The sequence below is a fragment of the Ovis aries genome, chromosome 3 (assembly GCF_016772045.2).
Source record: "Ovis aries strain OAR_USU_Benz2616 breed Rambouillet chromosome 3, ARS-UI_Ramb_v3.0, whole genome shotgun sequence".
Taxonomy (NCBI): domain Eukaryota; kingdom Metazoa; phylum Chordata; class Mammalia; order Artiodactyla; family Bovidae; genus Ovis; species Ovis aries.
In genome coordinates, this window is record NC_056056.1 from 84,719,397 (window position 1) to 84,736,975 (window position 17,579).

A 17,579-nucleotide genomic window follows, 5' to 3' on the forward strand; every position below is an offset into this window, starting at 1 on the left:
GGGCTAAAGGAGCCCCAAACTAAAGCACCCACCAGAGAGTGAGGCCAAAGAGTCAAAAGTGGGCAAAGGGGGGGGCTAGGGTGGGAGGAGTGGGTCGGGTCTCCTGCCAGGTAGAGGCAATACTGACTCCTCTTACTGCTCTAGCTCCTTCAGGAAGAAGGCAGAATTCTCCAAAGGCAGAATCCCATCTTGACCAGATCCCTGTGTTCTGCACTGCAATCTAATGGAATGTCCTCACTCCGGACCCCCTATCCACTTGGGAGGAGAAGGAGGAAGCAGTCACGAACAAAGAAGAGAACCTCAGGCTCCCTGGAGGCCCTCACAGTGAAGGGGCCAAAGAAAGGGTGTGTTTGAGTCCCCACCATGAGACATACCCATGGGAACTCAGCTAAACATAAATATACATATATAGACAGGCAACGCCAAAGAATGTTCAAACTACCGCACAATTGCACTCATCTCACATGCTAGTAAAGTAATGCTCAAAATTCTCCAAGCCAGGCTTCAGCAATACATGAACCATGAACTTCCAAATGTTCAAGCTGGTTTTAGAAAAGGCAGAGGAACCAGAGATCAAATTGCCAACATCCGCTGGATCATGGAAAAGCAAGAGAGTTCCAGAAAAACATCTATTTCTGCTTTCTTGACTATGCCAAAGCCTTTGACTGTGTGGATCACAATAAACTGTGGAAAATTCTGAAAGAGATGGGAATACAGACCACCTGACCTGCCTCTTGAGAAACGTATATGCAGGTCAGGAAGCAACAGTTAGAACTGGACATGGAACAACAGACTGTTTCCAAATAGGAAAAGGAGTACATCAAGGCTGTATATTGTCACCCTGCTTATTTAACTTATATGCAGAGTACATCATGAGAAATGCTGGACTGGAAGAAACACAAGCTGGAATCAAGATTGCTAGGAGAAATATCAATAACTTCAGATATGCAGATGGCAGAAAGTGAAGAGGAACTAAAAAGCCTCTTGATGAAAGTGAAAGAGGAGAATGAAAAAGTTGGCTTAAAGCTCAACATTTAGAAAATGAAGATCATGGCATCTGGTCCCATCACTTCATGGGAAATGGATGGGGAAACAGTGGAAACAGTGTCAAACTTTATTTTTGGGGGCTCCAAAATCACTGTAGATGGTGACTGCAGCCATGAAATTAAAAGATGCTTACTCCCTGGAAGAAAAGTTATGACCAACCTAGATAGCATATTGAAAAGCAGAGACATTACTTTGCCAACAAAGGTCCATTTAGTCAAGGCTATGGATTTTCCTGTGGTCGTGTATGGATGTGAGAGTTGGACTGTGAAGAAAGCTGAGCGCTGAAGAATTGATGCTTTTGAACTGTGGTGTTGGAGAAGACTCTTGCGAGTCCCTTGGACTGCAAGGAGATCCAACCAGTCCATTCTGAAGGAGATCAGCCCTGGGATTTCTTTGGAGGGAATGATGCTGAAGCTGAAACTCCAGTACTTTGGCCACCTCATATGAAGAACTGACTCATTGGAAAAGACTCTGATGCTGGGAGGGATTGGGGGCAGGAAGAAAAGGGGACGACAGAGAATGAGATGGCTGGATGGCATCACTGACTCGATGGACTTGAGTCTGAGTGAACTGTGGGAGTTGGTGATGGACAGGGAGGCCTGGCGTGCTGTGATTCATGGGGTCGCAAAGAGTCGGACACGACTGAGCAACTGAACTAAACTGAACTGATTCAGGTTTGGCTGAGATGTTGGCCAATGGAAACCTAGTTTCCTCCTCATGAAGAACAGTGACATGCAAGAGAAATACAAAGAATTTAGTAAACAGACTGCAAAGACAGGCCAAGGAAATGTGGGAAGAATGGATTCCTGTTTCGTTCCACTTTGAAAGCAAAATACAGCTTATTCTGAGATGTCATATTAAAAGAATCTCTGATTGGAATGGAAATGTGAAATCAATCGCAAGACTATCAAAAAGGAAAACAATCTCATCTCACTGAAGAGAAAAAGGAAATATAACAGTTTTTTGTTTATTTTTCTTTTAACATACACTTTTCAAGTGTCATTTTCTGCGCATTTGGCTTTATAACTAGAGTGTAAGATGCTATATGTCTGGGGCCATATCTTTCTCTTTCAGTTTCCCCAAACAGAACTTAATACACTGCATTACATGCAGTAGTTGCTCAATAAATGCATTGCTTTTCAGGAGATGTTGATCTCACCCAAACTTAAATTGACTTGACAGTAATCAGATGATTAATATCATGAATATGAAGAAAGTACGTGACCAGAAAGTAAACAACCAGTATCTATCACAATCTTCTTCGTCCTTTGTTAACCAGGTAATGACACAGGAAGGCAGCAGCTGGGAATTGTTAGAAAAACGTATAAACAGATAAGAACTGAGAATCCTTGTTGCTTCTCTGACTTGCTATGCGAATCCTGCTCTCAGTCACTTCACATTTATTAGGACCTTGATTTCCCTCTGGGAAATAAAGGTGGGAGACAGAAGCTATCAAAGCAAATAAGATTTACAGAGATGGACATCAAAGACATATCTGGGCAGAGATTCACTTATGTTGAATTTCCTGATGGAGAGATATCCAATGTCACTTTGGAAGTGTCACAACTTCCCAGGTCGTTCCACATGAGGAATTTATCCTCAATTACCTGCTTTGTGTGAAAAATGAAGACAATAAAGGTGGTCAGTGAAGTCTGGTTGAATATTTGGAAAAGACTCAAAATCCACCAGCGCTCACAGTCAAACCACCCTTCATTACAACCCCTAAGCAGTATTTTAATAGAGATGGTCTAATGCAGAACTTGGGGAAGCTGGGGTGAAGGGACCAAACCCCGGCTTTAGGGTGGGCATGGATTGAGGGGATAGGCAAGATGTAGACTCAGTTAGTGACCATTTCCACATGGCATCCAAACACAAGGATCCCTCCCTGCCAGGTAAGGAATGGGATGGGTAGTGGGGGAAAAAAGGGATCCAAATTGTCTGCTTCACTATACCTGGGAGCTTCCCAGGTGGCGCTAGTGGTAGAGAACCCCCCTGCCAATGCCGAAATATAAGAGACGTGCGTTTCATCCCTAGGTCTGGAAGACCGTTTGGAGAAGGGCATGGCAACCCACTCCAGTATTCTCTCCTGGAGAATCTCATGGACAGAGAGGCTGACAGGATGTAATCTATAGGGTCACCAAGAGTCAGACACAACTGAAGGGACTTAGCCTGCATGCACTACACCCTAGAGATGCCCAGACAAGGTCGCTATAGGTCTCAGTCTATTCAACCTGCTATAACAGAATATCAGAGACTGGGTGCATTATAAACAACAGAAACTTATTTCTCACAGTTCTGGAGGTTGGGAAGTCCAAGTTCAAGGTGCCAGTACATGCAGTGTCTAGTGAGAGCCCACTTCCTGATTCACAGGTGGCAGTCTTCTTGCTGAGCCCTCACTTGCGGGAAGGGGCAAGTAAGCCCTCTGGGGTCTCTTTTACAAGGGCACTAATTCCGGTCATGATGACTCCATCTTCATGACCCATATACCTCCCCAAAGTCCCACCCCCAAACACCATCACATCAGAGATTAGCTTTCAACATATGAATTTTGGGGGGGACACAAATATTCAGTCTATTGCAGCATACTTGAAAGAGTAAACGAGGCTTACTTTTTTCCTAGGCTCCTCATTACTAAACCAAAGGTCAAAACAAATAAGTACATTACTCATTGTTTTAAGACTGCATTGTAGCTTGTGTGCATGCTGAGCCAATTCAGTCGTGTCTGACTGTTTGCAACCCCATGGATTGCAGCCTGCCAGACTCCTCTCTCCATGAGATTCTTCAGACAAGAACACAGGAGTGGGTTGCCATGCCCTCCTCCAGGGGATCTTCCCGACCCAGAGATTGAACCCACGTCTCTTAAGTCTACCTGCACTGGCAGGCAGGTTCTTTATCACTAGCACCACCTGGGAAGCTCACATTGTAGCTTAATCTTGGTTCAGAGAATGGGACAAGCTTATGTTTTAATGTCAGAATAGTAGCAAGAAAATCCGGTGCCAAATATGAGGGTTTATTATATCAGAAGTGGGATGGGAAGCAAAGAATTAACAGGAACATAAGTTAACACATATGCCCCTAAATTTTCAGTTTTCTCATATGAGCATATTTGCTGAAAGCAGGATTTCAGGAGGGTTACACCATATTTCTAGCTATGTTAAGTAACAGAGTGAAGAGGAAGAGAAAGGAAATAGAACCTTATCAAGAAGGAAATGAGTCAAACAAAAGCAAAAATATCCCTAGAATGCTTCTGAAGTAAATCTATTTAGAAACCTCAGAGTTCCTTTAACTTTTGGGGAGGAGAACCATTAATCTAGGCCTTTCTTGGCTTATCATTTACAGTTCTGAAATTTAGCCAAGTTCAGTGAGAACCACAGGATTGTATTTTTTTATATATATGGTATTATTGGCACATCAACTTGTCATTGAAAAAAACAACAAATTTCAATGGAACAAAAAAAGATGTGGTAAAATCAAATACTACAAAATTCAGAAATAGATTGCTTTCTAAATCAAATGTTTCTAGCTCCAACTGGAGATTATTACCTGTCCCAGGAATATTATTCAGATAAAGAAAATTGAGTCCAAAGATATAACTCATTTTACTGGTAAGCATTTGTGAGATGGCTGATGAAAATAAAATTAAGCAAATGGTCTACCTATAGCAAGAGTAAATTACATACACTGATCTGTTTACCAGACAATTGTTATCATCCTAATAGCAGCTTCTGTAACAAAATTCTGTTCATTCCCTCATGCTATAATTGTAAAAATTTTTCATTCTTCAGCTCAGTTCAGTTCAGTTGCTCAGTCATGTCTGACTCTTCGCGACCCCATGAATTGCAGCACGCCAGGCCTCCCTGTCAAATTCCACTAATTCCCATTAATTATCATTAAATTGGTCAATTAAACTTTGTTGAGATGAAAGTGAAAGTGGAGAGTGAAAAAGCTGGTTTAAAGCTCAACATTCAGAAAACGAAGATCATGGCATCCAGTCCCATCACTTCATGGGAAATAGACGGGGAAACAGTGGAAATAGTGTCAGACTTTATTTGGGGGGGCTCCAAAATCATTGCAGATGGTGACTGCAGCCATGAAATTAAAAGACGCTTATTCCTTGGAAGAAAAGTTATGACCAACCTGGATAGCATATTCAAAAGCAGAGACAGTACTTTGCCGACTAAGGTCCATCTAGTCAAGGCTGTGGTTTTTCCTGTGGTCCTGTATGGATGTGAGAGTTGGACTCTGAAGAAGGCTGAGCGCTGAAGAATCGATGCTTTTGAACTGTGGTGTTGGAGAACACTCTTGAGAGTTCCTTGGACTGCAAGGAGATCCAACCAGTCCATTCTGAAGGAGATCAGCCCTGGGATTTCTTTGGAAGGACTAATGCTAAAGCTGAAACTCCAGTACTTTGGCCACCTCATGCAAAGAGTTGACTCATTGGAAAAGACTCTGATGCTGGGAGGGATTGGGGGCAGGAGGAGAAGGGGACGACAGAGGATGAGATGGCTGGATGGTATCACTGACTCGATGGACGTGAGTCTGAGTGAACTCCAGGAGTTGGTGATGGACAGGGAGGCCTGGCATGCTGCGATTCATGGGGTTGCAAAGAGTCGGACACGACTGAGCGACTGAACTGAACTGAACTGAGCACTTCTTTATTGAAATGTTTGTCCATCTAATCCTGCCAGTGTTGTTAACTCAAAATTATTTGTTCTTTTATGTCTGTATTTCTGTTTGCTCTTCTCTCCTCTCCAAAATTAATCATTGGCGACTTAATTTTTCCAATTCTAATATGAGTGCCTGTCTCTAAGCCTACTGTAAACTCACTCCAATCATATAATGAAAGCGATGTATTTGCAGAAAAGACAACAAACTGGTGAAAAAAAAGATTTCTGTTTGTTTTTACATATGAGTTATAATTGCTAAGAAATAAAGTTCAGTTATATTTCTACACTGAAGGTCAATTCTGTTGGAGTCCTACTATTACTGAAATCAAAACACTAACTGTTTAATGAGACAAAATTCTCTGATAAACAGACTTCTGTTGAAATTTTATGTTTTTAAAGAACAGTGTTTCAGGGGAAGGAGAGGATGGGACCAATTGTGAGAACAGCATTGAAACATATATTACCATATATAAAATTAGATACTAAGTGGAAATTTGCTATTCCATGCAGGAAGCTCAAATCTGGTGTTCTATGACAACCTAGAGGGGTGAGATGGGGTGGGAGGTGGGAGGAAGGTTCAAGAGGGAGGGGACATATGTATACCTATGGCTGAGTCATATTGATGTATGGCAAAAATCAACACAATATTACAAAGCAATTATCCTCCAACTAAAAATAAATTTAAATTAAGAAAAGAATAGTGTTTCAGATTTCTTATATATCCATCTAAATGTCATGTGATACTGGAAATCATATGTACTACATAATATTATCATGAATCATTGTCACTAGGCCAACAGGAAGTAACAAAAATGAAACAATATGATTTCTTCAGAGGTAACTCAATGCTAGAGACATTTTAACACAGCATTTTCTTCCTATGGAATAGATAAGGATTCCAACATACATAGGCATGTGTGTACTATATATGCACAATATAGATGATGTCATTATATTTGAACTTTCATATGTAGATATACAAATATGAATACATGCCAACGTATTATATCAAAAATACGTTGCTCTTGCTTCTCTCAGTTACACTAAAAAAAAGTGTAATCTTAAAAATTCCAAATTTAAAAATCATTATAAAAATAACTTTTATACATTATGTCTAACCTGCATCTAGTATGAAGTTCTTTGAATGTCTATTTCTGCAGCCGGTATGATTTTTCATCCTAAAGTTAAATTTGCTACTAATTTAATACATCACAAAGGTGATCAGATCTATTTCCTGCATAAACCCCTTAGAGGCAGCTTCTTAGAACAAAAGACAAAGAAACAAAGCAAATTCATTTAAAATTCTACAACCTTTAAAATAAGCTGTTAACAATGGTACTATTTTTCATTTTGGTAGATTTCTGTGTTGTAACTGATCTCTTTGCACAGGGCTTATCAATGTAGACATGTATGACAACTTTAATCATTTTCAGTCCTGCAAGTTATTTGCAATAAAATTAGAAACTCATTTCTGTTTGGCTTTGTTGTTTTTTGAAATTAAAAAAAAAAATTCATTATCCTAATCACTACCTTCCCTAATTCAAGTAGTATCTATAGACCCCTAACTCTAGGCAAGTGCTATCTCAAGCTAACACATTCAATATGAAATTCATATAATGGAAGGGACCTCTCAACCCTCTCTCCCTGTCTTATATTACTTCAAAAGTACGACTCAGGGCTCAATGGTACAAACTTATTAAAGCCACCAACAATTTTTTTTTTAATTTTTAAAGAGCTCATCAAACATTTGAGTTAATTATACTTAAACTGCAGAAGCATGGAGTCAGGGGTAACACCCCCCTCATTTTACCTCTGAGGTTAAGAGATTTGCATCACCCAGGTCAGTAAATAGAAGGCTTGCACCAGAACTCAGGTCTCGCTCCCAGGTGAGTAATCCCAAGTGCGTGTACTATCAGATAAATACAAGTAACAGGGTTGAGTTCTTTACTGAAGAGAAAATGAGAATGAGCACTTTAAAATACCATTCAGCTCCATAGGTTTCCAGGCTTTTCTAGTTCTCTTCTAAATGAGTAAGAATTTGTAGATTTTATAAACAGAGCCAAATTTTCAAATAAGGGAATAAGACAAATACAGCCACATAGGAGGAATGCGTGCTAAAAAAAGAATGCGCCTCTTCTTATCTCAGAAACACTTCATATACATTTTCTTAACTTGAGAAGTCAGGCTAAATTTGATTAAGCACATTTCTACATCTCACATGAGCCTACACTAGTAGTACAGAAGACAGTGGAAGACCAAAAGAAATGCCACATCTTTCATGGTGTGATTCAGTTTCTTTCCAAATGACACCTCCTTTGAAAAGGCATAGCTTTGGAATCTGCCTTTTGGAAAATGCTTCTTTTCAATTTTCAAATATAATTGTGATGTAACTGATCTAATCAGCATTTCAAAGCTTCTAGAGCTGAGCTTACCACCAAAACTAAAGCATGAGATCTCCTTTTATGGATCAAAATAAAGAACAGTGTATTGAATTATTAGATAAGCTTTTGTTCTTTTCTTCACAATATTTGCATGAATTATTCAGGCCTTGTATGGATGGAGCTTTGAAATATTCAAGTTCCTTCAAATATTTCATTATTTAAGGTTCATACTTATTAAATCCTGTAGGAGGTACTTTTTCCATGAAAGTACAGATTCAGCTCATTTACTGTTTCTTCAGTAGAAACTATATACAGGGCAGAGTCTCAGGTGATGGAGGAGATACAAAGATAAGCAAGACAATCTTCAGAGATTTTACCCACAGGGGGAATATAAAGATATAAAATACTTGTAAACCACAAGTTACAGAGTTTACAAAGAGAAAGAGATAGCTACCAGACCAGGGGCTAAAGGAAAAACTTCAGAGAGAAACAAGCATTTCAAATGGGCCCTAAAAGACCAACAGGAAGTTCACAAGTAGGGGAGCCATGAAATGAGGGGCTGAGATCTTCATTTGACCCATGCTCTGAGTTTGATCCCTGGGTTGGGAAGATCCTCTGGAGAAGGGAAAGGCTACCCACTCCAATATTCTGGCCTAGAGAATTCCATGGACTGTATAGTCCATGGGGTTGCAAAGAGTCAGACACAACTGAGTGACTTTCACTTTCACTTCACTTTCACCTTCATTGTTTCATCTATGAGACCCTTTTTATTTTATTTATTTATTTGGGTGCACCAGGTCTTAACTGTGGCATGCAGGATTTACTTCCCCAATATGGGATCAAACCCGCACCCCACCCTGCACTGGGAGTGTGGAGTCTTAGCCATTGGACCACTGGAGAAGTTCCTATGAAACTCCTTCTACCTATGATAACCTGCAGAGCCATACTGCCAGCCGTGATGGCGACTCCTCTGATCTAAACCTTGATTTGCCCCCCAGCTTGGCAAACTCATCCTGACTATCCCAGCAGCCCCGTTTCTGGGAGCCTCTCCTACATCTTTCCTCACAGAGACCACCCCACGCAGCAGTTCTGGTCACAAGGAGCCTTAAAAAGGCAGTGAAGAGCAGCAAATCACAATCTCATCACTATCCTTAATACACACCCATTCCTTCTCTACCTTGAGTCCTGCTTAATGAAAGATGCAAGCCAAATGGCACAAATGTGGCCATATGACCCCATCCCCATTTCCAATGCATCCCTGATACCCCAAACTGTTGTTATTCATGTCCAACTCTTTTCAACCCCATGAACTGCAGCACCCCAGGATTCCCTGCCCTCACTATCTCCTGGAGTTTGCTCAAACTCATGTCCATTGAGTTGCTGATGCCATCCAACCATCTCATTCTCTGTCACGCCCTTCTCCTCTTGCCCTCAATCTTTACCAGCACCAGGATCTTTTCCAATGGGTTGGCTCTTTGCATCACATGGCCAAGGTATTAGAGTTTCAGCTTCAGCAAAAGTCCTTCCAGTGAGTATTCAAGGTTGATTTCCTTTAGGATTGACTGGTTAAATTTCCTTGCTGTCCAAGGCACTCTCAAGAGTCTTCTCCAGCACCACAGTTCAAAAAGCATCAATTCTTTGGCACTCAGCCTTCTTTATGGTCCAACCCTTACATCTGTGCATGACTACTGGAAAAACCATAGCTTGGACTATACAGACCTTTGTCAGCAAAGTGATGTCTCTGCTTTTTAATATGCTGTCTAGGTTTGTCATAGATCTTCTTCCAAGGAGCAAGCGTAATTTAATTTCACAGCTGCAGTCAGCACACTCAGTGATTCTGGAGCCCAAGAAAATAAAGTCTGTCACTTTTTCCATTTTTTCCCCCATTTATTTGCCATAAAGTGATGGGACCAGATGCCATGATCTTAGTGTTTTGAATGTTGAGTTTTAAGCCAGCTTTTCACTCTCCTCTTTCACCTTCATCAAGATGTTCTTTAGTTCCTCTTCACTTTCTGCCATTAGAGAGGTAACATCTGCATATCTGAGGTTGTTGATATTTCTCCCAGCAATCTTGATTCCAGCTTGTGCTTCACCCGGCTTGACTTTTTGCGTGATATACTCTGCATATAAGTTAAATAAGCAGAGGGACAATAGACAGCCTTGATTCACTCCTTTCCAATTTTGAACCAGTCCATTGTTCCATGTCTGATTCTAGCCCAAATGGTCATCTTTAACTTGCTGTAGAAAACTTTTGTGTTCAGCCTCATTTATCCCTATTCTCCCTGACTCACACTGACTCTTTGAAGACCCCCAACACGCACACGCACACACACACACACACACACACACACTTAACTCACAGGCACCATGTTGCATTTTGTTCCTGTTTTGCTTATGCTTCCCATTCTACCTGGAAAACAAGCCTCTCTTCCCTGGGCTGTCAAAATAGTTCTCACTCATCCCTTTAGTCTCAGCTCAAATGAATTCTCTCCTGCTGATAGTGTCTTGCTCTTTCTAATAGAACAACTTAGCCTTTCTGGACTGAACCCACATCAGTCTTCATTTTGCCCATACAATAAAGGATTCTCCCTCCTTTATTGGGGCAATAAGGGGACCAGAAAGAAAGCTAAAATATTTATAAGTATTTTCTGGAAGGGAGTGTCCAGAATCATAAAGCTTGACACAAACTCATGAAAATTCTGCCACTTTTAAGCCATCCTGCTTTGCTAGGAAAACACCGAAATGGTCTAAAAGAGGAATAATAGGGTATCACGGAGGGTGCACCAACAGTGCAATCACAAGAAAGGAAATTCAAGGCACGAGGATCAATAAAATGTGTAATTAGCTGGCTGTGGAGAAAATAGGAGGAATCAATAATGGGTATGAATTTGACTGTTAGAAACTAGGAAAAGGTGGTACCTGTGATGGAATTTGGAAAGTTCAAAAGGGGAATAAATTTGACGGAACAGCAGGACATCAAGTGGAACTACCAAAGGCAGATGGATAGCTATAGAACTCAGATGGGAAAAGCCCTGGGATGAAGATAGGCACTCACTTTAGAGGTTACTGAAGATGTGGCAAAGTATAAGGGTAAAGGAGACAGAGAGTGAAACCAGAGGGCAAAGACCCCGGGGGCCTCTACAGCTAAAAAATGAGAGGAGGAAGTGAAGCTCAGTTCAGTCACTCAGTCATGTCCGACTCTTTGCGACCCCATGAATCGCAGCACGCCAGGCCTCCCTGTCCATCACCATCTTCCGGAGTTCACTCAGACTCACGTCCATTGAGTCAGTGATGCCATCCAGCCATCTCATCCTCTGTCGTCCCCTTCTCCTCCTGCCCCCAATCCCTCCCAGCATCAGACTCTTTTCCAATGAGTCAACTCTTCGCATGAGATGGCCAAAGTACTGGAGTTTCAGCTTTAGCATCATTCCTTCCAAAGAAATCCCAGGGCTGATCTCCTTTAGGATGGACTGCTTGGATCTCCCTGCAGTCCAAGGGACTCTCAAGAGTCTTCTCCAACACCACAGTTCAAAAGCATCGATTCTTCAGTGCTCAGCCTTCTTCACAGTCCAACTCTCACATCCATACATGACCACTGGAAAAACCATAGCCTTGACTAGATGGACCTTAGTCGGCAAAGTAATGTCTCTGCTTTTCAATATGCTATCTAGGTTGGTCATAACTTTTCTTCCAAGGAGTAAGAGTCTTTTAATTTCATGGCTACAGTCACCATCTGCAGTGATTTTGAAGCCCAAAAAATAAAGTCTGACACTGTTTCCACTGTTACCCCATGTATTTCCCATGAAGTGATAGGACCGGATGCCATGATCTTAGTTTTCTGAATGTTGAGCTTTAAGCCAACTTTTTCACTCTCCTCTTCCACTTTCATCAAGAGGCTTCTTAGTTCCTCTTCACTTTCTGCCATAAGGGTGGTGTCATCTGCATATCTGAGGTTATTGATATTTCTCCTGGCAATCTTGATTCCAGCTTGTGTTTCTTCCAGTCCAGCATTTCTCATGATGTACTCTGCATAGAAGTTAAATAAGCAGGGTGACAATATACAGCCTTGACGTACTCCTTTTCCTATTTGGAACCAGTCTGTTGTTCCATGTCCAGTTCTAACTGTTGCTTCCTGACTTGCATACAGATTTGTCAAGAGGCAGGTCAGGTGGTCTGGTATTCCCATCTCTTGAAGAATTTTCCAGTTTCTTGTGATCCACACAGTCAAAGGCTTTGGCATAGTCAAGAAAGCAGAAATAGATGTTTATCTGGAACTCTCTTGCTTTTTCCATGATCCAGCGGATGTTGACAATTTGATCTCTGGTTCCTCTGCCTTTTCTAAAACCAGCTTGAACATCTGGAAGTTCACGGTTCACGTATTGCTGAAGCCTGGCTTGGAGAATTTTGAGCATTACTTTACTAGCATGTGAGATGAGTGCAATTGTGCAGTAGTTTAAGCATTCTTTGGCATTGCCTTTCTTTGGGATTGGAATGAAAACTGACCTTTTCCAGTCCTGTGGCCACTGCTGAGTTGTCCAAATTGGCTGGCATATTGAGTGCAGCACTTTCACAGCATCATCTTTCAGGATTTGAAATAGCTCTACTGGCATTCCATCACCTCCACTAGCTTTGCTCGTAGTGATGCTTTCTAAGGCCCACTTGACTTCACATTCCAGGATGTCTGGCTCTGGATGAGTGATTATACCATCGTGATTATCCGGGTCGTGAAGATCTTTTCTGTACAGTTCTTCTGTGTACTCTTGCCACCTCTTCTTAATATTTTCTGCTTCTGTTAGGTCCATACCGTTTCTGCCCTTTAAAGTAGGTTTAAAAGGGGAAGAATCAGAAGAGGTAGTGAACCAGGTCAGTGGAGCACAGTATTAGCCAAAGGCAGAGAGGTGCCAAAGGAAGAGCAATCAATGTGGCTGGGTGCTGCAGACGAGTGAAGAAAATGAGGACTGAAGGGAAAAGCTATTTATTTCATTGACTGAGAAATGGCAGCATTGACCTCAGAGAGTACAATTTCCAAGAGGAAGGTGAGAGGGGAGGAGGATATTGAACAGTAAAGAGCAAATGGGAGTGGACTTACAGTGCTCTGAGGACCACTCTAAACCAAGACAATGGTGATAATAGATGAGATGTAAAATAGGAAAGAGTCAGCTTTGTTCACACTCAGAAAGACCTCTGCTGCCCAGAAATGGAATGGAAATAATGAAGTAAGTGGCCTCGAGCTGAAGGCCTTCCTTTTGTTCGGCCGAAAGCAAACAAAGGAATTCAGGAGCTGGACTCATACAAGGTGTCAGGGGCTAAGCATCTTCTGTGTAAGGTACCTGAAATCAAGGGTCGGACAGGAGTACCCCCTTGAAGGAAGCTGCTTAAGACCGCTGCTGCTGCTGCTAAGTCGCTTCAGCATGTCCGACTCTATGCGACCCCATAGACAGCAGCCCACCAGGCTCCCCCGTCCCTGGGATTCTCCAGGCAAGAACACTGGAGTGGGTTGCCATTTCCTTCTCCGGCTTACGACTGCAGGCTTGAACAAATCGACATACTAGGGGATGCAGAAGAGCCAGGCACAGTCTCACAGCCAGAATTTGACTCTGGAGAAGGAATTGGATCTATAACACTATAGAATAAGATCAAAGTCTGGCCTGGAAGCCCAGGAACTGGAGAAACCACAAAACTGCTAAACAGGGAAGGTTGTATTTAGAGGGACATACGAAGGAAGGAAAGCAGGAAGGAAGGGAAGGAGGGAGGAAATTAATGCTAAGAAAGTGAGTGAAAAGTAGCAGCCATAACATAAACAAAAATTCACACACATCCCCCCAAAAATCATAGGTTTAAATATTGAAAATATTGAAAAAGGTTTAAATATGGCAGAGTGGATAGTGCCTGCTTTTCCTCTATCCAGCATCCATATCCTCTTCTTCTGATGAAAACATTTCAATTTTCCTTAGAGAACCAGTCTCACTCCCTGTCTGCATGCATATTATAATCTACTGACTGAAATGCTTGGTTCAGAGATGGGCATGTGAGCAAATCTTATCAATCAAAACCATCCTATTGACAGAATTGTTGCAAATAGAAATTTTGCAAGGTGAACACTAAAAAGGAAGTTCTGGGCATTGCTGAGAGAATATAGGATGTAAGCTTGGGGCTTCTGGCAGGATCTCACCACAGGGAGATGCTGACTAGAAATGGAGCCAAGACAAAGGGAAGCACAGCAGAGAGATTGAGAAAGCAAGACCAAGATCAAGCGACATTGTTTTATAACCTGAATCCAGACGTGTTGGCTTCTTATTAGTTGAGCGAGCTCATAAGTTTCCCTTTTTTGGTTAATTTGAATTACGTTTCTATTATGCTTACCTGAAAGAGCCCAGACAAAACAGAAATGAAGAGACTCAGTGCTTTCTGTTTCCAGATAACATGTTCAGTTACCTAGAAAATCCAAGAAAATCAGCTGAAAACTATTAGAACCAATGATGCAAGGTCAATGTGTTTTTTAAAAAAAGTCAATAAACCAATTATTTTGAAAATAGAAAGTATGATAAGGAGGGTAAAAAACAGGTTCCATTCACAATAGCAACAAAAAGTAGAAAACAGCCACCAAAAAAAAATTAATAAGATATGTGCCAGAACTACAAGAAAAAACTAGGAAACCTAGACAAAGACTTGAATAGGAGGACATGAGGTTGTCAAGATAACAACTGTCCCCAAATTATCCAAAAATACATTTCCAACAGAACGAAAATTGATCAACAGCGCAACAGAAAAAGAGAGAGAACCTGGAAACAAGCCAATGTTTACAGGAATTTAGTATGATTATAAAGGTAGTATCCCAAAACAACAAGGGAAAGAATGGAATTTTCAATAAGTGATATTACAACAACTGGCTATTATTAGAAAGAAAAATTAAGCGACCCCCCTTTTTTTTCTTGGCCAAGCCATGCAGAATCTTAGTTCCCCAAGCAGGGATTTTGAACCCATACTCCTGCATTGGGGAGTGTGGAACCTTAACCCCTGGACCACAGAGAAGTCCCTAAGTGACTCTTTTTTAATCTCAATTATTTATTAAAATAAACTCTAGATAGATTTGGGTGAAAAAAGCTAACCTATTATTAAACGATAAAAAGAAAATACATAGAAGACCAAATTTCTGATCTTAGGGATAGAAAAGATCTTCTGAAACAATATATAAACTGCAAAAGCCATAAGGAAATGGGTTAAAAAGATTAAGAAATTTCACTTTATCAAAACTTTAGATTTGTTCACTGAAATAAGCCATAAATGAGATTAAAATTCCAGTGACAGACTGGATGAGATCATTGTAACATACACAGCAAAGGACTTGCTCTTATAGATCCTCAGAAAAAGGCAAACAAAATCGAAAATGGACAAAAAGATATGAACAGGCAATTCACAAAAGAGTAAACATGAATGATGAACATTTGAAAAGATGCTCAGTGTCACCATTTTAGGGGGAAATGCCAAGAACAACATGGGGGATACCATTTTCCACATTTAACTGGCAATAAGGAAGAAAGATTGACATCCAGCGTGACAAGCATATTGAAATGGAGGTGCTCTCTTAAACCTGGGAATATAAACTGCGTAAGCCTTTTGGAGAACAAACTGGGCAGCAGCTCTTCCGACTTGAGATGCATCTACCCTTTGACTCTGCAATCTTACACCTTGGTATCTACTCTAGAGAAATACTGCATGGATGCTAGGAGAGTGTTAAGAGGCTGTTCACTGAAGACTATCTGTAGCAGTGAAAACCGGAGCAACCAAAATAATCACCAAAAGAGGGAGAGCTAAATAAACAGCAACGTATCCGAGTTACGTTTAAGAGTATGCAGCAGTTGGGCTTCCCAAGTGACTCAGTGGTAAAGAATCCGCCTGCCAACGCTGGAGCCACAGAAGATGTGGGTTCGATCACTGGGTTGGCAAGATCCCCAGGAGGAGGAAATGACAACCTATTCTAGTATTCTTGCCTGGAAAATTCCATGGACAGAGGAGACTGGCGGACTATGGTCCATGGGGTCACAAACAGTCGGGCGTGACTAGACGACTGAGCAAGCACATATGCAGCAGTTAGAAAGAATTAGAACCTACTGACACAGAAAAGTCTCCAAGAGACATAGCTAAATTAAAAAAAAAAAAAAAAGGCAAGTTGGAGAATAATCCACACCGTATGACACCATTCAGGTCAAAGCAAAATTCCCTCTGTCTATAAATCTCTGTTGTGTGTGTATATATACACATATACGCATATAACTATATAATACATAGAAAATAATAGATATTTAAACATCTGAAAAGATGAAAAGATAGAGTCCAAAATGAAATGTGCCTTGGCCCGAAGTAGGAACCTGAAATGGAGATGGGAGAAGCAGTAGAAAGAAAAATTCTTTATTTACCTGTAATGTGTGATTTTTTTTTTCTTTAAAGATCTCGTGTAGCTTTATGAATGTAGGTTTTCACTCTGTTTAGGAAAAAAGCCTCCCCTTTCTAAAGGCCTGTGCCCCTGCGCTGCATTCCAGACTAGCTGCATTCCTGATGAAGCCGTGACTCAGCCCAGTGTGCCCCAGGCAGGCTGGTGCGCAGCGATTCTGTGCTTCAGTCCTGGGTCAACACTCACCCAGACGGACTGTGGGCAAATCAGTTTCAGTTCCTTTCTCACCACCAGCTCAGCCTGGAAGAGGTTAGCTTACAATGGGGTGAGAACAAGGGTGCAAGCAAATTGCCACTCTATAGGCGGTCTCCTCCCAGACCTCTGGTAACCAGCCAAACTCGCCTCGGCCAAGGGGCGGAAGAGATTTCAGGGAAAATGCTTTGCAGACTTTGTGCACTGCTCACAGCAAAAGGGCAAGCTGAGACTGCCATGGCTGGAAATTTTTTAGTGCAGTCAAGTGTTTCTGGCCCACCTGGCAGACTAACACAGTTTTTCTTACACTCTTTTTGGTAATTGTAAGGCAGACAAAATGGCTCTTCACCATGAATGAAGCCCTTGGAAAGATGATTTACAGACCACAAAGAGAGATCGAACCTGGAAGGAGAACCCAAATGCTGTGAACAATCTCCTTAGGAGAATGCCATTAATAAAAACCCTACTTAACAGTCAGGGACACCCTGAAAGGAGAGGAAGTCAGCATGTATGAAACAGTCGTGAAAGTTACACAGCTTCCAGGGGACTACTAACCACATCATGCTACTTCCTAAACACTGGATTCCCTTCTCCTTTCTTTTCTTCCACCCCCAAAGAATCTAAAACAATCTTTTAACAATTGCTAAACTAGGGGAAAGGCAAACAACTCTCAGAAGGAAAAAAATAGCTCTAGATATCTTTTTCAGAGTTTGGCTAAGGACTGTTGAAGTTATTTGTCATTTTCCCTTCTTCTTGGCCGCATTGACAGCGCTTCAGGATTTCAGCCCGTTCCAAGCACTGCTCAATAAAGATCATTCCAGAGAAGTTTCATATTCCTGA

At 41.3% G+C, this 17,579-nt stretch overlaps 1 protein-coding gene across 1 annotated transcript in view; it reads right to left on the reverse strand.

The window, feature by feature from the left end:
• TMEM178A (transmembrane protein 178A) overlaps positions 1-17,579 on the reverse strand; it is a 294,367-nt gene that overhangs the window by 246,834 nt on the left and 29,954 nt on the right. Inside the window, exon 2 of the mRNA XM_015094419.4 lies at positions 14,459-14,530. The gene's annotated coding sequence lies outside the window, so the exon portion shown is untranslated. The remainder of the gene's footprint in view (positions 1-14,458; positions 14,531-17,579) is intronic.